Raw genomic sequence first — 23,962 nt, forward strand, 5'->3', positions numbered from 1 at the left:
CAGATTCTCCTGGAGATGTTTCCATTTTCACGTCTCATACGAGTTGTTCCATTTAAGCCTTGAGAGAAGGCATGATGGGATGAAAAAAAAGTTAATTGAGCAGTATCTTTGAGCGCTTGAAAAATGAAGATTGCATGAATCGGGATCTTTGAACCTGTTAATAGATGTAAATTGATTTAAGATCTCCATTCTCCAACTGGAATGCAACACAACTATTTGACCTTTAGGTCTTTTCTTTTTATAAAACGGAGGACATTTAGACTTCTGAGCACAGGTGCAAATAATGAAATTAATGATGGCTATGAATGATTCAGTCCAGCTGCTTTGAATCCAGCGCCCTGGTGCCACGCATGCTGGCTCACGATCACTCTCACTGGAGCGCTCTGTGGAAAAGAGCCCTCGTTAGTTGTGTGTGTGACACCTGTGCTTTTCCTAGCGCGACAAGTCAAAATGTACGTTGTGTGTGTGATTGAAAAATCCCTTTTGTGACGAGGCGGCCAATAGGTAGCGCTCTGATTTTCAAGGTCAAATACTTTTCAAACATTTACAAAACTACAAACCTTTTTTTGTGTCGATCTGCTAATCATGTCCCTGCAAGTGAAGGCATCTCTCAGGTTATAGTCATACAATGATCAATAAAACATGTCACATTTGGAGAGCAGGGTGTGATTTGAATATCACCACAGAAGCGCAGTATGAAGAGATAGTGACATATGAAGCAGAAAAGAGAGGGGTCAAGACGGAGATGGAGAGATGCCAAAAAAGGAGCGTGGAGTTTGAGGGATTCATGGCTGAATAATTCATCCCGAGTATTGACAGTCTGCTAAAGGAGCGATGGTGGAAGAACGAGATGGAAGAACACCTTGCTGATGCAGCGTCAAAGTGTCTGTCGTGATAAAACGCCTACTTTTCAACACCACCACCAAGATCACTGTTTAATTCATATAAATATACTACTGTCCATGGGGCCCATTGAGCAGTAGGGTTTCCTTTAACACAGTGGTTCTCGACCCTCTAGTGGGGCACGGAGGTATTACAGGTGGGGCGCGGGGGTGATGCCGTTTAAAAAATATATATATATTTAAAAATACTTTTTTTTTAAGACTTTTTTTAATTTATATAATCCTTTATTAATCCCACAGTGAGGAAATTATTCTCTGCATTTTACCCATCCTTAGTAATTAAGGAGCAGTGTGCTGCTGTGAAGCTCTGGGGCTTCAGAGTCTTCCTCAAGGACACTTCAACATGAAACTATGGGGAGACCAGGGATGAACCGCTATCTTGTGATTTCAGGACGACCACTCTCCCCATGAACTAGATAACTTTACATAGTACAAAAGTACAACGTACACGGACATAAAACGTCATTAATAAATACATGGAGAAATGCCTGAACTTTCATGGAACTGTTTAGTTCGTAATCGACGATTTTGGGGGTTTTGCTAAAAGCTCTCCGCGAGATCTCTGTGAGATCTTTTCTGCTGTTGCGTCTCTCAAAACAGAATATAGACCTAAACTCAACATTGAGCATGAATTGAGAGCCGTATCAAATCTACAACCCCGTTTTTAAAATATGTGTAGAGGAAAGCAGCTCACTGCTCCACTAATACTGATACAACCTGATGCTCACACATCTGCACTCATTTTGTTTTGCACAGGTTGAACGTTATTGTTATTATCTTGAAAATATATTCAGTGCAAAACAGGTTATTTGGAGCCACAATAAGTTATTTTTTTTGCCAAATATTAGTTATTTTTTGCACAGATTGAACTTTATTTGCAATGTTCTAACAAAGTGATTGCACAAGTTATTAGTTTTTGTCTGATGGAGCGATCTGGTTTACCATTTTCTTTATCTATTATTTGAAAAAGCATGGATGGAGGAGTCACAAAAAGTTGGACCATTTTGTTACAATTTTGTTGGGCCGGTGGGGCGCGAACATAAACAGCAGCTCATTAAAACAGTAGGTTTAATAAGAAACACATTACATTCATTTTGTTGCATTAAGAGCATCATAAAAATAGATAATAAAATAGATAATAATAATACTTACATTTTATATAGCGCTTTTCTGAATACTCAAAGACGCTTTCGTGACGAAAGAAAGATAGACAATCAGGACAATTAATAATTTGAAATTCAACTGAACCAAATAATGATTTTGAAAAATAGTCACTACTGTTTATTTGCAACAACAGTAAAAAAGACATTACCTGCCAACCATAAATCACTCCGTGCTCCTCTAGAGTGTGTGTTCATGCATGCTGTATACCGCCAAGGTTCTTTTTTGTTCCTCGACACTGTGTGTGTGTGTGTGTGTGTGTGTGTGTGTGTGTGTGTGTGTGTGTGTGTGTGTGTGTGTGAGTGTGAGCGCACATGAGCCGCAGTAAATGAAAATAACACAGCGGTTGGAGAAGAGAAGCCCTCGCATTTATTTCGTGCGAGCGAGTGCAGCGGCCGGAGGAAAATAAGATGGAGGCTTATTTAGCGACACCACCTGTGTATGTTTGCTAGCAGGTGTGTGTGTGCGAGCGTGAACTGTGTGTGTGTGTGTGTGTGTGTGTGTGTGTGTGTGTGTGTGTGTGTGTGTGTGTGTGTGTGTGAGCATCCATTCCAATCCAGACCTCTCCAAATGCTAAGATGTCCCCTCTGACTTTACCCGTTAGGCAGAGGAGCCGCTTAGATTGAGGCTGTCACACACACTCTCACACACTCACACACACTCTCGCACACTCACACACACTCTCACACACTGCTGGGAGGGGGGGGGGGGGGCTACTAAATAAGAGTGATTCACCCCTTGCCTGTTTCACACTCAGGGACGACTAACTTTGGTTCACACACACACGAACCATTAAGCTGTGACTGCTGGTCCCAGTGGTGCATTGCTGCACTGAATACATATGTGTGTTTGTTTTAGAGTGGGATCAATGAATGGTTAAGCTCTAACGCAAAGGGGGTCTGGAGGGAGGACGAGTAAAATGGGAGGTAGGCGACAGATTGAAAAGGAGAAGGCGGGGAGAAGGAAATTAAAGCGCTCGCAGGGCCGAAATAGAAAAAGAGATAGCAGGGATGCGGGAGAGAGAGTTCTCGGCTTCCACTTTATTTCTTCATGACTTTCATGTCTTACCACATCCTTATTCCAAAAGTACAAAAAAAAAAGTTGGGTGTTTCCACCCGATGCAGCAAAGTTGCAATTCAATATAAAGTTAAAATATATCTGTGACTGGAAAGATCCAGTGTCTCATTGTTCCAGCTCTCACACATCGAATGGTTTTCAACGACGTTAGTGAAAGGGTGTTTGCTCCCTTTAATTAAGAAGCTTTGTTTCTTAAGTAACTGATTCATTCATAATCTTTTTTTTTCCACACAGGCTTGACATTTGGAAGGATGCACTATTTCAGCTCGAGCCGAGAGTTTTTCTTTTTCCTTATACGTCACAAGTCGAGGCCACGCCTAACTTGTGGATCATTTCCACGAATCAGACTGAACTGGCTTCAGTCGGCAGAATGACGTTGATGTCTGATGGTTGGGAGCGCTGCAGCAAAAGCACAGGAGTCCCCTGCTGGGTCCACCGAAGGGCAGATTTAAATGATCGGACATTTTTATGATCTGAGTATAGAAACTGGGTTATGTCAGCAGTGCATATGATATATATATATATATATATATATATATATATATATATATATATATATAGCACTAACATATTTAAATGCAACAATCAAACCTGCTGAACGTAAGCTAGCCAGCATGACGATGCTGATATTTGCAGGTGGATAAACAGGTCATGCATGTACACGTATGTATGTATGTATGTATGTATGTATGTATGTATGTATGTGTGTATGTATGTGGGACGGGTCTACTTTCTGTTCCAAGAGTCAGAACTAAACATGGAGAAGCAGCGTTCAGCTTTTCTGCTCCACATATCTGGAACAAGGTCCTGAAAGCTGCAGGTGAGACCCTCAGCTCCTTTAAGTCCACAGTGAAGACTTTTCTGTTTGCTGCTGCCTTTAACTGACTCACTACTGCATTTTATTTCTTAAACTGCACTGCAACTTTTATTTTTTATTTTGCTTTTTGAACTTTTATTTTGCTTTTTGACTGTTGTAATGTTTTCTTAACTGTTTTTAAATCTGCATTATGTTTTGATGCTTTTAATGGTTTTATGTGAAGCACTTTGAATCGCCTTGTTGTTGAAATGTCCTTTACAAATAAACTTGCCTTGCCTTGCCTATGTATGTATGTATGTATGTATGTATGTATTTTTAGTAGCAGTACCATAACAATCACTCTTTAACACTTAAGCTGGTTATTTACAACACTAGCTAGCAAAAGAAGTAATAAAAATGCCCTCCAACAACAACAACGCACATTAAAAGTGATTTAACCCTTTGTTCACCCACACAGGTGTTTCCACTCATATGGCAGATTAGACCTCATCCAGACTGTGTGATTGTGTAACGAATTATTTGATTTTTGATCCTCAAACCAGATCTTATAGCCGGACTGTCCTGCTGTCATTTGCAAGCAATCGGATCAGATTTGCATGTCCATCCTTCTCCAACCTGCCTGCATAGGAAGCTGTGGGAAAGACAAAGGTACCAGTAGCTGCGTACCAATCATGGAGAAGGCGGCTTTCCAACGAGGAAGCCTTTCGCCCCCTGAAACAATCAACCGTCAAGACGCGCCGAGTCCGGTTGAGAGGATGAAGGAGGCTGGTGTGCATCCTGGTGTTCGGGGCAAAGCAGTAGACAGGGAAAGAGGGAAAGTGCCAGCAGAATGGACTGACGCGGTTCTCCTTCCTTGTCCGTCCGCACCACTCTGCCAGTAACGCCATGGATTCAGTGTCGATCTGCTCATTAACCTCCATGCAGCAGATCAGAGATGGACGATCTATTGTCCCTCCTTATCCTTCACCTTCTCGCTCCCTCTCTCCTTGTTCTGCTGCTAGGTCTCTCACCCTTCCTTCGCCTCCTCCCTTTGCTCTGTCTCACCTCCGCTTTCGATCCACCCCTCACTTTCCTCCCCTCATCTTTCAATTTTAACTCCACCGACCCAATTTTCCTCTCATCTTTTGCTCGCCTTCCCTCCTCTTTTGGTAATTCCTCTTCCATTTGTCTGAAGTGACCCCTATTTACTCCCCCCCATGTGTCCCTCCTCTTTTCATCTTTTTGTTCCCTTCATCCCTCCATTCTCTCCATTCTCTCGTGACCCTCGTCTTATTTCCCCGCTGTCGCGTTCCCTCATTCTACGCTCCATTACCTCTGTCTGTCGGTCCATCTATCTATCAGTTTAATCTGTGGCTATTTATCTGCCTTCAATAATACCATTCAACGCCCTTCCATCTTGTCCTCAAATTCAATCGTTCATTCGCTCACCCTTTTATCTCTCCTTCCAGCTCTCTTTTACTCTCTCCTGTTATGTCTTTTCTATCTACCTCTCTATCTAATAGTTATCTGCCTTCACTTTCACCATTCGACACCCTTTCACCCTGTCCACAGATTCAATCTTCCCTCCTCCATCTCTCATCCCCCTCCTTCCTTTCCGTCCTTGTCCAATCGTTGCACCGATCTCCAGCAACATTTTACTTCTCTTCTTTCCATCAGTGCCTTGTTCCGGTCATTCTGATTTCCTTGCTAATGAAAAAAGAAGAATTAAGTGTCGTTTGATTTAATCATATTTATTGATCAGCTTTTTATCAAAGATCTGATTTACTGCAAGCACGAAAAATGAATGTAAAAAAAAGAATATTCAAAAAAGCCATACATTTCATACAAATATCCGTTAAATTGCATCAAACCACTGTTACTTTGACAATGAAAGCTCTCAGACAAACCATTCATGTGTCTATTCAAAATAAAGTTACAAAAGAAAGTAAAACAATTGAATCAATAAACCTTGACGTAAAGATACACTCTATATTTGTAATTCACGAAAATACATTTTTATTAGAGATCAAATATGAGTTGTGTAACTGTTCAGGCTGTTCTCATTCAGCCATAAAGATTGAACTAGCGTCTCCCGTTTGCACTCTTCGAATAACAATCATCCTAATTACTTTTTATCCAGAAGAAATGTATATTTGATTGTTATGAACCAAGATCTGCAGTTATGAAGATTTTTTTTTCTTTGATTTCTAAACAGGTTTATGGATGTTTCACAAAATTTCAGATTTCAACTCTGTAAATACACATTTACAACAGTCAAGAGGGATGTAAGCTTTACATTGAGGAAGACATTCACCACACACACACACACACACACACACACACACACACGCACACACACCTCTGCAGGAGAGAACGTGTGAGATGTTCCCTTTCTTTTTTTACTGTGTAATTGTCCTCCACAACACCTCCACACACACACACACACACACACACACACACACACACACACACACACACACACACACACACACACACACACACACTCCAGGTATAATGTCATCACAGCCTATCATCTGTGGCCAGATCACTCTAATCTCTGTCCAATCATATCAAGGACACTGGGACATTCATACACACATACACACACACACACACACACACACACACACACACACACACACACACACACACACACACACACACACTTACGTGAACATGTGCCTGAAAACCCAAGCACACAGTATGAATACAGTGAGTGCGAGGCCTTTTTTTCTCAAACTACACACTCAGATGGATGCAACACATGTGTTGAAACAGAAAGCTCAGGTAGCTCCTATCAAGAGAATCGTGATCAAGGAGGGATCATGTGCAACTCTTCAGGCCTCTTAGCTTTCTGATAATTCCATTTGCACGCGAGTGAGTCAGTGTTGAGTTATCAAGTGGCCGATGCATTGAGCGCTGGGCCCAACCGTGTCGGCGGAGAGGGAACGGGCTCCGGCCCACAGTCAGAACCGTGAGGCTGCTTGGCTGACCTTGTTTGTCGCTGCACACGCGACTAAAGGGATTACCAGAAAGGAAACGCTGCTGCAGGTGTTGCACTCTTCTCATTTGTCAGGCAATAACCAAAGTTCATTTCCAAAATGACTATCTTGATTCTTGAATAATGAAGTTCCAACCCTGCATCGCATTAGATTAGTTGCAGCTTCTTTTCTCTTTGAAGGAAAATTGATTTACATGTGTGAAAATGGGTTCCAGTAGCAGAAATTGATATTTATATTTGTATATTTTATTGCTGGCTATATTAGCTAATTTAAACAGTTGATTTAAAGTGTTTTCACATTGATGAAATACATATTTAGATAGAATAATTGGCAATTTACAGCTGTGTCCATATCATCCAGATGTGTCACAATGTTTACTTTGCAATTTTTCCTGAGCAAGTAAGCAGAGATCTATTCTTTAACCTGCCTTCTAAACTCGGACTGGTTCATTGTTTCAATAACTGCCAATTAAAACCACTACAGGCGTAATACACTGTATATGGCTGAACTTTGGAGGTCTGAAACGAGGATAATAATTCCACACAAATAGAATTTGGCTGAATGTGCCTCTTTCTGTGGACCTTTTATAGCTTCAACACTGGGACACAGTGTGTGAGAACTCAGCAGTGATGTAAGTGGTCACTTGATACAGCGTCAGCGTCTGTGAGGTTGGGCAATTTTCTGTGAATAATTGCCAAAAGAAATTAGTGGGAATCCTCTCAGTTAGCCTGTGTGACAGTTTCGGTCATTGCATTGAGAAGGTTAAACTTAACAAGGCAATGCATTGCAACACATTCTCCCACCGACCCTTCACATGCTAACACTCCCAACTCGTGCCCAGAGCACCAACGCAGGAAACACATGAGTCAGCAGGCAGTCAATGATTGTATGAACCAGGCAATAAGAGATGCTTTAAGGAAAATTTGAGTCACTGCAACCACATGGACCCATAACTGGACACCAAGTCTGCTAGATTAGCCACGAGACAGACACTAAGGTGGAGACACGTACACACAACACCGGACGCATGATTGGAGAAAAAACAGGTGTGTGAAAACTATTGGTCCTTGAGGTTTTTGTTTCGTCTAAAGGCTGTGATCCTTTTAAAAGTTCCGACAAGTTAAAAAGCTTGTTGGATGTGGCCTTAGGTCAGGCACATAGTGGACTGTTGTGGCACCAGTGGTCCTGGTCAAAGGGGTGTTGGTAATCGTCATGCTCAAGGAAGGAGTCCCTGATCTTTGCTTGAGTCATATAAGAAAAAAAGAGAGTCTCCAGGTTTTGGATCCAGTGATTTGTGGACCAATAGGGGTCGTGTTGCATGTCCTGGAGACTAAGGATGTCCAGGTCATGACGGATGAAGTGCTGCACCAGGTGAGTATTATCTTTTTATTATATGTTTGAATTTCCCCCACTTCAAGCGTCCTCCATTGCCAACAGCTGATCAGAAACAAGTGAAAGCTGAAAATCTAATGGTCCTCTGAAGGGAGGTCGTGACATCCTACACCGTCCCGGTGAGCAGGGGAAGCCTTTGCCGGATCAGCATGCCTCCCAGTTGCTATTTATCTCCGTTATGTTCACACCACTCTGACAGTGTTTTCCGAAACCGCGCCCTCCATGATCTCCACAAAGTTTCTACATCATGACTTTGGTCGTGTAGAAGTAGGGTGCCATAAAGGGAACAATCTGTCCCTTCAGGCCCCTTGGCCCCGAGGCTGATATGCTGCCGTTCCATAGAACTTTTTCTGGTCTTCGAAAGCAAGAACCTTGTAGGTGGGAAGGAAGCCCTTTTCTCTTGTTGTGGTTGTCAAGTTGTGTTATCAGCCCTGGAACAAATCCTCTGAAAACAGGATTGTGCATGGAATGAGAGCTGCAGTAGTGTGTGTTGTACAGCGTGGGCACTAGAAGGTTATAACATTGAGAAAGTCAATCGTTGGGTCACTACTTATTGATTTGCCCCTCCATAGACGGGTGATGCGAGTTCAGCGTGGAAATTAAAACTTGAAAATCCTCCACATATTCTAAGGAGACCTTTTCCAGGAAATGTCCTTTATTACGCTTCTGTTCCACGTAAAGAGGGGGTTAAGGCAGAAACACAGGAACTTTGCTATATGATAGCTTTTGCCTCCGCTGGGGCATTTTTGGACTTTTAGATTAATATCAAACTTACCTCTGCTGTGGCATACCTTCACCCAACAGACGGATGCTCTGTGCCTTTGGTATGGTCAAGCTGGACGTGGGCTTGATTTCTTCTTCATGATGCCGTCGTATGCAACTCATAAAGTAAGAATGAAGTGGGTGCCCAGGTGGCACAGAAAGCTGGCCAGATGCTCCTTCAGACACGATTAGACATGATCGCATGAGGAAAGCCAGTGCTTGACTAGCGGCTCTTACTGGGTGGTCAGGGAACCAGTGGAGACGGATTCAACCGGCAGCGGAAAACCAAATGGAGAAAATGGCCTGGTCCCAAAAGTGAGTTGAGGCTAACATACAGATGTGAATGCTACACAAAATCATCATGTGTATATATATATATCCAAGGTCCAAGTCCAAGGTGACTCGAGGTGTGTGAAGTACAGAACTGTTAGCCGATATAAACTACTGTTGTGACATTAACACTGAGAGAAACTGTCGAAACAGCTATAGTCTCCATCTCTCTTTAGAAGGTTGTGTCAGCTATTAGTGTTTATCATTTACGACATAGCAAACACTTGCACTACATGTAAAGTGACAAAATCCCACCTTTGTGTATAGCTCTTAACACTGTCTGTTTTCTTCTATACACACACACACACACACACACACACACACACACACACACACACACACACAGAGTGCCCACGGTCGCGTTGAATAGGATCAGCTGTTCTGACATCTGTGTTGTTGCTCTCTATTAGATCAGCCTAAGCATCTGATATGTGCTGAGGGTGTGTGTGTGTGTGTGTGTGTGTGTGTGTGTGTGTGTGTGTGTGTGTGTGTTTAAGTGTGAGGGACAAGACAGTGGGGGAAACATAGCAACAGATCAGGAGAAAAGTGATGAAAAGAAATACAAAATAATAACTAAAAGCAGGTGTGTTTGCATATGGTGTTGTTTTACACACACACACACACACACAAACACACACACACACACACACACACAAAGGCTCCCATTTCACACATTGGCTGCACGTGTTCAGAAACACCAGTGAAGTCAATGGTATGATGATGTGTTGTCTGCATGCTAATATGCATGGTTCACTAAATCCAAAGAGTGTGTGCAGCGATATCACTTATATTCACATTTTCCCAGTGAAAAGACACCAGAAAGGCACGTTATCTTTTTGTCTAAATATTGTTTTGAGCCCCTACACTCCTTTGTTTCAACGCAGTTTCCGTAGTAGTGGCTTTGTTGTAACATGGAATTGTTTTTCTTTTGTTGGCTGTTACCAACTGGGTGTCATCTGTCGTAATGCTCTGGTATGATCCATCTTGTTTGATTACACGTTTATTGATGATTAATAAACATCATGCTGGTTGTGAAATCCTCCATTTGGATCGATTCTAACGGGTCTTCTTTGTCAGAATATTCTTTACGCTGGAAGTTATTACAATAATTGCTTTCCACTGGCATCTGAAGCACACAGATAAAGTTGAAGCTGTTCTAATTGCGTGGCTCAGGGGATGGCAGTCCATCACATTAATTCACATTGGAATATCTCAACAACTATTGGATGGATTGCCATAACATTTTGTTCAAACAGTCATGGTCCCCAGAAGATGGATCCTAATGACTTTGGTGATCCCTTGACTTATCCTATTGGGTCGACATGTCTGGCTCCAAGTAAACTGTCACGCCAACATTTGGATGCATTGTAATTCAATGTGTGTCCGGAACTCATCCCTTCATGATGAATTGTCGTATCTTTGGTGACCTCGTGACTCATTATCTAGCGTACTAAACTAATGATGTTATACCTGCTAAACATCAGCATTCAGCCTCACAGAGCTGTTAGAATGTGGATTTAACACCTGTTGTACGTCCAATGGCGACATTTCAAATAAATGTCACCCTACGATACATGCAGTGGCAACTAGAGTTTGGTAAGGAAATATTGTGGTTTCGGTTAATAAAAAGGTGAACATGTTTATGATGGGATGCAAACTTTGGTCCTTCCATGCCCTGATCAACTCAGTTACACATGCCCATCCCACAAACCAACTTCCAAACCCTTCCCTCCGGGACAATGCTCGACTCAGTCCGCAGGGCCCTGAAGCCCCGCCCCCGCCCGCGCTGCAGCACTGAGCGCTTTTAACTCATTCTTCAAGTTCCTAATATTGAAATGTCGAAATTGGTGCGAGAAACACAATAATGTGGAGGTGCAATGGTCTTCAGCAAGACTTTTTCAGCCACAGAAGAAATCATGCAACCCGCTTGACAAGAAGAGCAGAACCACTGACTGATTATCTCTTTTTTCTTTTCTTTCATCCCAGCTATTTTTATTTTATTTTCTGTCTGTAAATTGCTGCTACTCGACACCAAATTTCCCCTTGGAGATTAATAAAGTATATATTCATTCATTCATTGCATACAATGTTTGTATCGGCTTCTCTATGAGATTTAACTACCATTATCTTATGTCTCATACCTAACTATCTGGAATTCATGCCACTTGCTTCCTTTGCTAAAGGTTTACATTCTGACATTGAGGGGTCAAATTTAAATGGATGGTGCAAAACAGATCATAAACTATGCTAGCTACCAGAAACTCAACACCAAATTTCCGCTTGGGGATTAATAAAGTATATAGTCATTCATTTATTCAAATTAAATATGTTTTCAAAGTCGGCATAAGAGGAACTCTAATTGAAAGGTAATCGTGATTGTCAATAGGTCGTTAGTGCGGTGGGCGCCCCGGGTATATTCCAGCGCTATGAAAGCCTCCAAGAGGGCCTTGGCTCTGCGCTGTAATGCCCTTTTTAAAAGCTCTCTGTATTCAGCTGGGCGTATCAAGGACAGAGGCGGTGAGAAAAAAGAAAAAAACATTTCCCTAAACCCCTGCCAGTATGTGCACGCATACACAAAAAGCATACGTTCCCTGAAACACATGCAGATGACGGACACGAGCGCATGTAGGAAGGCGGTGTGCCGAGGACATGGAGCACGAGGGTCCGCCGGAGAGCGGCAGGTGGTGCGAGCCGTGCCGAGTCGACCACTCGTCCCGTACATTGGTATGTACTGGTGGTTTGAATTGAAGTGGCGACAGATAAGCGGTGGTGTTGTGCTCCCCGTTCTTGCACTGTGATGCATAGCTCTCCCCCTCGTATCTCTCCCCCTCCCTCCATCCCTCCCACGTCTGTCTCTCCTATCCTGCTCTCGGCCGCCCTGCGTCTGTCTATCGTCTCTTTCTTTCCCAGCGCCCGTCCCTTTGTCCGCCGTCCATCCATCCCTACCTCTCCCTCCCACCGCCTTTGCTATTCTAACCTCGAACTTCCACCCCACCCGACTCCCCCTCGCTCTGAAGCCTGGAACAGACTAACACTGCCCCCTATTTGCCGAATAGGGAACGGTTTTCTCCCCTTGTCCCCCCTCCTCTCCTCATCGCCTTTGTCAATGTGTCTGACTCTCTTTCATCATCGCCTCACTTCACAAGGCAGCACACTCTCCTCTTTCTCTCCCTCTCATTCTCTCGTCCTCCCACCTCGATCTCTCCGTTCTCACTCGGCCATTCTTGTCAGTCCTTGCCTTCCTTCCTTATTGCGCCTTCGCTATAGACAATGTGGCTCTTTCTTCTACACATTTGGTTGTGTAGAAGTATAGATAATCTATCTATCCATCCACGTAGTTTAACTTCCCAATCTGCTATGCTAGGCAGCTCAGACTAAGGCACTGGAGACTAAGCTGAAGCTTTCATTACTTTCTATGTGTACTGTAAAGGGACAGTTCACCCAAGTCACAAGAACACACCTTCTTGCGTATTTCTTGATGCTGTTTAGCTATGCAGATGCTTCTGGTTCACTCTCCACAGCCACTCCAGACTTTCTGTACTGGTTTGGGGTCACGGCATGTCATGGTACCCCAAAGAAGCCAAGTGTGCCAATATATCTCTAAGTTATTGAAGCTTTATGATGCATTTAAGTCCTATTACAAATAGCAATTAAGTCCTATTACAAACAATGGATCAAATGTCTACAATAAATGAGAGGCAGGTTTCTCCGAGCAGCAGCCTTGATAACCCACTGTGAGCTACCTGTCCAGCACCAAAACAACAGACATGCAAATGTAGAGCCTTCAACCGGAATATGGATCACGTCTTTTCTATGATTTTTGTTTTGTCCTCTGGCTTATCAAGGTTATTTTTTTAAACCTGATATTGGGACAGAGTGTTTATCTTTTCCTGGATAAGTTATCGTTCTACCGTGTGAATTTTAACAACTTGAAGTGCAGTACCGAACCATGAGTAAGCATCAATAAATCATCTTTAATGCATCTTAATATTGTTGCTCTCGGGCTCCCAAGTCGGGCGGCCGTCCCTGACTGGTCGAGTCGAATTCCCCTTGACAGGCTGCTGTTGTTAAAAATAATTTCGGTCCATTATGAAACTGCGGGAAACACCGCCTCAGATGAATTCCGATGAAATTGCCTCGTGACTTTATACCTTCAGCTCCGCTGTGAGCAGCACTTGATTCAAAAAGGAGGTGGAGTGGAGCTCTGAGGGTTGACAGACAGTTTAAAAGCCGTTACAAGATTTAGTCTCAAGGTCCTTTTAATACTTTTCATTGGTTAAATATTTGTGAAAACCCAGAGACAGAGGTCAAGGGTGACCAATAGCATTGTTGTACACAATCATTTGTGTATTGATAACGCTCTAATGCACATGAAGGGACCGACGTGTCCCTCAGTAGTTGGTGGAGACCCAACTGGAGCGATAAGAGGAGTGAATGTTTGAAGCATGACTATTGGATGCACGATGACTTCACACTGCCATCTGCCAAAGTCGTGTTAACAGGTTGTTCGGCGGTCTCAGGTATTAGTACTGCTTTAAGCCCACATTTATTGTATTCTTAATCCTAATGAGAGACCAATGTGTATGTCTGCCTGTTTACAGCGATGCAGCGTGTGAAGAGATTCACTTTAGCTGAGGCAATTCACCAGTGGATCCACACCACAGCCATTTTAATGTATTTCTCCCTCTCAATTCTCTCGTGATTGCCATGTAACAGCAGCGCCTTCACAATGAACTGTCTTTAGATAGAAACAAAATGAGGAGCAGGTGAAAGATGATTTCATTTCTTCTTCTTTTTGTCTCCCACATGACAAAGGAATGATCCGGGTCAAGAGACTTGCAACGAAGCTCAGAGGGATATGAAGTGTTCCTGGAACAAATGAGCTTTTCACACAGGCAGTTGAGTTCTGTGTGAGGTGGGAATGTCATTTCACACAGAGACGCCCGGAGGGGAGGCGAGCTGAGAGGACCGGTCTGCTGGGTGGGAGGAGCTAAGTACCTACTAGGGGTGGGAATCACCAGAGGTCCCACGATTCTATACAATCATGATACTATGATATATTGAGTATTGCGATTTATTCCCTTTTTTCCACCTCATATTGTCCCCAAAGGAAAATTTTGTCAACATGTTGTATCTAAGAAGATAAAGTTGTCAGTCTGTTCATCTCACTTCAATCATTTTTATTGCAGCAAAATGTGATTGTCAAGCAGACAAACTGACCAACACTGTGATAAATGTTGTCATTCGAGCTGGTTGCGCCGAAGAGGGGGCGGGGCTTATCTCCGTGCAGGCTGGATTTCACGTGAGGGAAGTGTGTCTGAATGACGGCCGCTTCCAGCGCAGCTAGAGGACCAGCAGCCAGTTTGATGCTTTTTCTAACGTCTTTGAGCAGACGGTTGATTTAAACGGCGCATTTCTAAATTTCTAAGTTCATAACATTTCTAAGTTCATTAAATTATCATAAATATTAGAGGAAATTATGAGGGCATTTTTTGCCCCTCTCTCTCGTGTATTTCCAACGCTGCACTGGGTTGAACCGAGGCTTCTGAATTCGATGCGAGTTGAAGGTGAAATGGGAGATTTTGTTGTTGTTGAAAACAGGGAATAGGCAAACTTGGATTGGCGAGAGGAAGAGGCCGAGGAAGAGGCCGAGGAAGAGGCCGAGGTTGTAATGCGAGGACTGCATTGCAGTCGGCCGCCTGGCATCGCAGCTGAGAGTCTTGCTAGTCCGGGCAGGTGTCCCTATGGCGCTGTCAGTCCTGATAGAGAGGCCTCTTCGCAAGAAAAAACCCAGCATTTGTCAGTGAAGAGCAATATCTCACTTTTGTCAAGGTTGAGTAAGAGCTGGTGGGCAGTCATCCAGCTCAATGTATGCGTGTGGAAAGCAAAGTGACAGAGGACTGAAAAGCAAAGTTGAGTTGTCCTCTGCCGTGCATTAGAAAAACTTTTTAGGATGACGGGGCCAAGTCGTGGGATCAGGGCCCTTTGTGTTAGCCCCTGAGGAGCAAAGATTTAAGACATTATCTCCACGATAACGCCGGGTTAGGGAGTTAGGCAGACAGTGTTGGAAGTGCAGAACATTTCAGAGAGGATAAAAACAGCAGTTTTTCAAAAGTTACCATGTTTATTTTGGAAATATTTTTTAAAGGTTTGGCTCATGACATGGTTGTTTGGAGCTGAAAGTCTTTTGTACACTAAATATGGGTCATTTGGTCTCATTAAAACATTGGTTGTGTTTTAGGGAAGCGACCAAGATGCTCTCACCAATAACGGGTTCTATTATCATTCATTCGGCGTCTCATTTTGACCCAGCTACCACACAGCGGTGCCACAGCCAGCATCTCTGTCCAGCTCTTGGCTTCCACTGTGCAGATGAATCAGACCGAAAATGAATGTCCAAACCTGTCAGAGGAAATCTGCATTGATGTCTGGACATTGTCAAGTAAAAACCTTTGTCCCATGACTATGAGTTCACTACAGGGCTGCCCCGCCTGTGGAAACTGATGAGGGCTATTCTCTGGTTTACAAATGTTTAACACACAGACTGGGGTTTAAAAGTAGTCTGTGTGTGTTTTTCACCTGTTGACGTCTTGGTGCTCAAACATAGTCAAAGTTGACGAAAAGTGACAGCTAACAGGCTAAACTCAGAAGGTGAACATGGCAAACTTTATACTTGCTAAACATCCTCCTGTTAGCCCCGTCATAGCAAGCATGTCTTTAGTACAGCCTCACAGAGATTGCCGCTGATAAACTTAACACTCTAGGGTCTGGGTCATTTTCTTGATTTTACATAATTTTTAAATGTCCCTTTTTAAAGTCACTTGCATATGATACATACATACAAAAATTACAGAATAATCTCAGTTATCTATATAATAATGAGGCACCATTGTCCCAAAGCACAAGTGTAAAGAGAAAATATGACTAAAGCTGAAAAATTGAATCTTGATTTTGGAAATGTTTCATATTTGTTGTGAAAACATAACTTTACTCATGTGGTATAGCGGTTTTGGTGATGGAAATTGGTTTACCAAAGGTCTTAGGTTCACAAAAGCAGTGGAATATATGAATAAAATGGTAGACACATGTAAATAAATGTCAAAAACCAAATGTATTATTATATGGTGGGGATGATGAGCTGTGGCTGGCTTTGAGGCCTGCTATGGTGACGTGTTGGCAGGCAGACGGACTGGAGGCTGCTGCAGCTGCATGTTGTCCTCTGGACCCTCGCAGCTCTGAATCCACTCTGTAAAATACATTAAGACAAGTCAGGATGAGTTCACTGAAATAAAGTTAACGGTGATAGAGACAACAGTTGATTACCCACCGTTCATAGCTGTAGTCAGCTATCTCCGTTAGCTCTCGCTAGCTCGCGCCGTGTTAGCAGCATCTAACGTGACATAAACACTACTGTAGTAACGATTAACAGAGATCCAGCGCTACTAGGCTTACTAAGTTCACTGTAAGAAAGTTAACGGTGATCGGTACAACAGTTGAGTATGCACCGTTCAGTCGTAGACACGGAAGAGACATCCAAGACGGCACTATGTAGTGACGTGCTAACGCTACGAAGCTATCGTCAACAAACACACGTTAGTTACGGTCTTACAAACACATAATGGAGGTCCAACACGACTGGTCGTACTAAGTTCACTGTAAGAAAGTTAACGGTGACAGGGACAACAGTTGATTACTCACCGTTCAGTCTCACAGAAACGCTGTAGCCAGCTATCTGGCCCGTTAGCTCCGGCTAGCTCCTTGTTAGCGAATCCTTCAGGCACTGGAGCTGCGCGGTCTGTCCCCTCCAATATATTTGCTCAGGACTCTTTGTTTGGCATCTTCTGACTCACACTGAAGCTTTGCACACGTCGTAAGACACGTCCATGTTTAGATGCTCAGACGCAGAAGTGGAAACCATATCCGCCAGATTTGAAACCATATCTCTGTGACGTATTATTGCTAAGATCTAATTTTATTAAAAACTTAAACACCTGGTTTTACGCATCGCCGCGGGCCCCGCCCCCAAAGGGTTAAACAAAGAGAACACCCAAAAATATATTTTTGTAACAAGCTTCTATTTCATCTGAACTGTTGTTATTGCATTGTGGTTGTGTTGGTCCCAGTGATACGTTTGGATAAGCACGTCGTTTTTTTTCAAAATGCAATATAGCCTACTTAAAGATTGCATTTGGTTGGATGAAAGAAACGGAGCAATAATAAAAGAACACGAGCACAAAAGAGGTACAGCTGAACAAATACGCTTTCTTTGCTTTTTTATATATTTTATTGAAACAGTGCACACACACACACACATATGTATGTGCATGTCAAGCTATGTTTACACGTGTGCCAATATACGTTAATTAGTTAGCTCTGCCATCAAAGCCAAAAGGCCTGTGTGAGCGGTGATACTCTTAATCTCATAAACTCTGATAAAACATTCATCAGAGCTCAACAAACACACAGAGCTGGGAAGTAGGAGGGAAAGTGGATATGCACGCACACACACATACACACACACACACATGCGCGCTCCAGTGTAATGACATGATGATCCATCTGCCTCTCTTCATCCCCAGTTCCCCTCTTTCATTACACCTATCATCCCTCCATCCATCACACATCCTTCTGCTTCACCACGTCTCTTCGGCTCTCTCTCTCTATGGTTCAGTCTGTTTCTTCCATATTTCTCTCTCGCTGTCCGTCTCTTTCCCTCCCTCCATTTGTCACACACACACACACACACACACACACACACACACACACACACACACACACCTCTCCTGATCCACCCCCCTAACTGACTTGCTCCCCTCTACGACAGCTCTATGTTAGCAGCTCCTTCAGGCTGAGCGAGGCAGGTTTTTCCCTGCACGTTTTACACACTTTAACCCAGAAAGCTGTTGAGGAAAATCTTCCCCGCCACATGCCACCACTGAGCTCTGCAGCATCTGAGAGAGAGACATCCATCATATTAGAGAGGCCTAATGATGCTCTGACACACAGGGAATCTACTGTGGCAACATGTTAGAATTTGCTTCGTCCATCTTGTACCGTTGACCTTTTGCTTTTCTTTTACATGTTAGAAAAAAAAGAAGAAAAAAAAATTAATGTACCAATGGACCAATTTTAATGTCTTGATTTTTAGATTACTGAAAATCAAATAAATACATTATTCCTGTCAATGACTGATATAGGCTATTTGAGTCAGCGACATCTTGACTAGACATCAAATCAAACATTTCTACTGTATCAATTATGAGTTCCAAATGTCTTTCATAAAGTAGCTACATTTCTGAATTGAGGTGCTATAAACACATAACTCCATAATTCTACATACATACTGAAATTACTTCAGATCTGAAAAGAAATGCAGCTATTTCATGATAGAAATATCAGAAGTTTACTTTGTGATTTTTTTTCTCAGAAAGTATGTAGTCAGTGATGTCCTGAACTCAAATATATTAATGTCTGGACATTGTTTTATAGTATAATGTTTACAGCACCTCACCTATTGAGAAAAGTAGCCTTTTTGAGGTACAAATATGATAATTTGAATGTATTCAATGTATAAGTAATTAGTCATTAATTTCTCCAGCGACCTACAACAGAAGAATACAAAAATGTTTACCATCCCAATTTCATGGTATTTTCTCTTGAATTCATAAAGGAACACCGGCCAAATGTTTTATACCGCTTGTGAAAACCTTTAAATGCAAACACTATCAGTTCAATAGAAATACAATAGAAACACAGACTATAACCTCAAACCGTACAGGAGACTCTTTTTCTGCTCAAAAGATGCCATGTGTTCCTGCAAAGTTTTCCTGAGCAGCTGCAGAAAATACGAGGTCAGGTTGAACACCGCCTGTGCAAAAACACAGGTGAGGAGGGAAAAATTTGCTGAGTCAGGGAAAATGGGGCAAAACTCAAAGCTACACCAGGTATGTGTGCAGGTGTGTGTGTGTGTGTGTTTACATAAATTATACAGCTTTAACCAAACTTCTAATTATAAATCACCCCTGTGGTGCAACAGTCCCACTTGTTATCACCTTGCTATCCATTTTCTCAGCTACCTGTGCCTCTCTTCCTCCCACACACACAGATATTTTTGACAGTGCCAGAGGACATGAAGTGTTAATGTAATCTCGGATAATGAATTCACTGATCTACTCGAACAAGTTACCTGTGAGGAGGGAAGGGAGCGAAAAAAGTGAGTAAAGGAGAGGGAGAAAACAAAGGAGGCATAGTTCTCTATCCATAAACCAAAAGGCAGGATAAAAGGCTCTTTTCTTGTTTTCATTAAAGTGAACCTGAACCACTAAATGTTCTGCTTCCTTCTTGTAAAACCTTTGCTCCATCTCCTTTACTCTTGAACACTTTCTGCAAAAAGCTTGACATTTTGAACAACAGCTTTTACAATGTGACAGGACCCTTTAAAAAAGACGTATAAGACATGTCACACCATCTTGCTAAAAGCAAGTACTCAGCAGTGTGTACTGGTAGTTCCGTTAGCCAAACACACCATCCAAAACAATTAAGGTGAGCACAAATGGTCATTAGGGGGCGACTCCTATGGTTGCAAAAGGATCGAAGTCTATGAGAAAACGACTCTACTTCTCACTTGGTTAATTATCTCAGTGCACATTGTGAACATGAGTTTATGGTCTCCAACGCTAGTGAAATAGTCCTTAACCCTGTGGAGTCGAGGGTCATCTTCTCAATTTTAAATAAACTCTTAAATTCACCTTTGAAAGGCACTTGCATATGATAGATACCAATGTGTTTTACATCTAAAATTGCAGAACAATCTCAGCTCTCTATATAATGAGGAACCATTGACCTCAGGCAAAAGTCTAAAGAGAAAATATGACTAAAGCTGAAAAATGTAATCTCGATTTTGGAAATTCTTCATATCTCTTGTGAAAACATAACTTTACTCAAGTGGAAGAAACGTTTTGGTGCTTGAAATTGGTGCAGTCTTATAGACACCCCGTAGCCATCTATCTCCCCGTTAGCTCGCTACCGCAAGCTACGTGTTAGCAGCAGCTCTAGCTGGTCTACAGGTCTCACTACTAACGTAAATATGCTATTGCAAAGTTCAGTAAATACACTTACCCATCTTCAAATGGATCCCTTTTATTGGCCGTCCTCTCCAGTATAGCTTTGCTCTCTCAGGCTGAACTCCCTGCTCGGCCCCTTCTATCTGCCTCACAGAATGCTGAACTCCAATTTTCAAAACCACAGTGCACTAACCAATGGGTGACATCACAAGGACTACATCCACTTCGTATATACAGTCAATGGTTATCACCCATTTGCCAGCTGCATAATGTATTAGTGTATTTTAGTAAAGTGATGACACTGAGATGTGTCTCTTCATCCTAACTGGCTACATGATGCTGGGCAGTGATATTACTGAATGCATTCACACGTTTGCTACCAATATTCCCCACCACACCTTTTCCTCCTCGCAGCGCATGCAACCGTTCTACCCGTCCGCTTCTATTCCAGGCTCCCATCTCTATTTAATCTCCTTCATCCCTCTATGTTCTTTTCTATCTTTTCTCAGTCCCTCTGCTCCCCCCCACCGTTCCCATCTCATAACTATTCTCATTCCAGTTGAATCACACTGGATTTCTCCAGCTCTGCCCCCTCCCTTTCATTGAGCTCCTAGTCCAGTCTCCTTCTGCTGATTTATCTCTCTTCTTCCCTCTGCAAAAGTAATATATTTCACTCCGAATTGAGTGTTGAGCCTTTGTGTGTGTGTGTGTGTGTGTGTGTGTGTGTGTGTGTGTGTGTGTGTGTGTGTGTGTGTGTGTGTGTGTGTGTGTGTGTGTGTGTGGTCAGTGACGGACAAGTTCATGAGCAGGTGACTAGCCCGGAGCTAACCTCACACAGACGCTCATCTGTCGTTATCGCCGCCGCCACACACACACATTCACGCAACCTTTCTCATTCTTTTTCTGTCCCTTTTACACACACACACACACTCACACACACACTCCCGCTAACTAAATGTTTTTGTTACAGACTGCTGGACAACCTGTAGGTACCTGGGGATAGAGCCGTGTGCTCTCGAGTTTGATTATTAAAAGGGAAAAAAGAATAGTGCGGATAGTCAGACCGTGGGGCAGAGGGGCAGTTGGTTGATTGGGTGGTTGCAGAAGGAAGGGGAAGGAGTCAAGGTTCTTTGGCTTTGCAGTCAAAAGCGAAGAGCCCAATTAGGGCATCCTGGTTAGAGGGGGATGGGGGACAGATGGGAAGGCAACAGGGAGGAGATGGGATGGAGGAGAGGGTGCTGTTCGCTTCTCATGATCGGTTTTGGTGCTGCCTCCCTTATGGAAATGTGCAGCTGATGCACCTTAAAGGAAACGTAATTGGTGAAAAAACCTGTGGGAGCGTTGGGATGGCGGAGGGGCTCGCGGCAGCACCCGCTGCTCGTTGAGCACAGAAACTGCATAACAATACGAGCGTTCACGTCGGTCTGCAAGTCGGCAACGCTGCCTGTCGGTGAGGCTGCGTAAGCGCACGCGCACACACACATGAATCGCCTTCAAAGTAAAAGCAGTGAGAGCGGGCCGTGAGATGCACAGGTCTGCTCTACAGTGCTAATAACTAGTAGTGAAACACTGGAGCCAAAGGGTCAGACGTTGGCTTGAGGGCTGCATATGACAGTAAAAGTAAGTGGTGGAGCGGAAACAATAAGGATCCACCTACAGGACACGGTGCACTTCCAGAGCAGTGATTAAAACACATCATCTGAGGAATGTCCTGCCACGGTGACAATAGTTGCTATCCTGATATATACCAACCACACCGAGGCAAGCTGGAGGTGGAGTTAAACAATGGAACAGTGAGGCAATTTGATATATCAAACCCATCTATGTTTTGTTTTCAAATTTAATTCATAATAAAGTTGCTGGCATATCATAATTTTTTTCACTATATCATTTGTTAACATTCTGTCATGCACTCTGATTTCCACGCAAATGCCTGCAGAACATACATGACGACATGAACCAATAAGAACCCATTTCTCCTTCAAGAAACATTATGGGGGACATCATACAAATTAAATAGACATTTCTAACATTGTTTTCCAAATAGTGTAAAATATCTGAAATGTTACATATATGTCACATTGGGTGTTAATGGTAAAACATATTGTAATAATAATGTCATTTATTTAACATGATTTTGTTGGTTTACATTTGTTTTAATATGCTTTGGATTGAACAATATAAAATATGTTAGCTAAATATCATTGAATCAGCCAAATTTACTGAGCAGATCATAATTATATTTTGACAATTTTTAGGTTAAATTCCCGATGTGTTTTTTTTATGTACTACTGACAGTAGAATAAGCCACTACAATGCACAAGTCATGCAAAATAAAAAATACAGTGATATACGATAAAACTGCCACTCCCGAGTTTTGCTCATATGCGTGAAATATATGTTGTGGTAATATATGTTGTGGTAATGTCTCTTTTGGTTTATTAATATATGTTGTGGTAATATATGTTGTGGTAATGTCTCTTTTGGTTTATTAATATATGTTGTGGTAATGTCTCTTTTGGTTTATTAATATACGTTGTGGTAATGTCTCTTTTGGTTTATTTCTCTGTCTCACAGCAGGTTTTGGGGTCTCTTCTCACCTGTTTGAAGGAACAGAAAAGCCTACATAAGCCATGAGTCACACACATCCATAATTAATGTCTACAGCTGTTCCACACCCTGCTGTGGACACACACACACACACACACACACACACACACACACACACACACACACACACACACACACACACACACACACACACAGAAAAGAGGCATGAAAACAAGGATGAACTTTTAGGATTTTGTTTTTGATATTCATCTGTTTCTGTTCCACTGTCTGGAACACAGTTCTTAAAGAAATGTGTGACTTATTTAGAATAATAAAGTTGTTAATTAGGCTTTAACTAGTATATCTACTGCTTGCCCGTTTATCAAGGTGCTACATTTGTCATCAATTATTGTTAAGTCTGTAAAAAAAAAAAGGAATTTGAGAAGTTTAAATGATTTAAGTTTGTTTTTTTATTCTGTTTTTAATTTCATTGTATTCAATTGAAATTTGGAACTGATATTTTTAAATCCACCTTTCCACATTTGTATACAGTCATACTTCAGTTTTCATTTATATTCATATCTCCACGAAAAAACGTCGCAGAACAAAGGATCTGCTCCTGCTGGCCCCCTCCTCTGTGTGCACAATTGAGATCTGAGAAAAGAAGTCAAATGTCAGGCTCTGTAGTCAGTTTGGGGATTTTTGTTAAGTTTTGTGAAATACTGGATAGCTTGAATATGTAAGGGGCTCGAGCTCGACTAGCTTTGGGGTCAAAGAGGTTGGAAACCACTGTTCTAATCTTGAATTTTAAAATATTTCTCTTCTCAATCAGAAAAGTAATTTGTAACTTTAGCAGTTTAATAAATCGACATACAATATTGCATTAGACATTAGTCCAGTACTGCTTAGTTTCCACGATGATTTAGT

This window comes from Taurulus bubalis, assembly GCF_910589615.1.
Source record: "Taurulus bubalis genome assembly, chromosome: 4".
In the NCBI taxonomy this organism is placed as follows: domain Eukaryota; kingdom Metazoa; phylum Chordata; class Actinopteri; order Perciformes; family Cottidae; genus Taurulus; species Taurulus bubalis.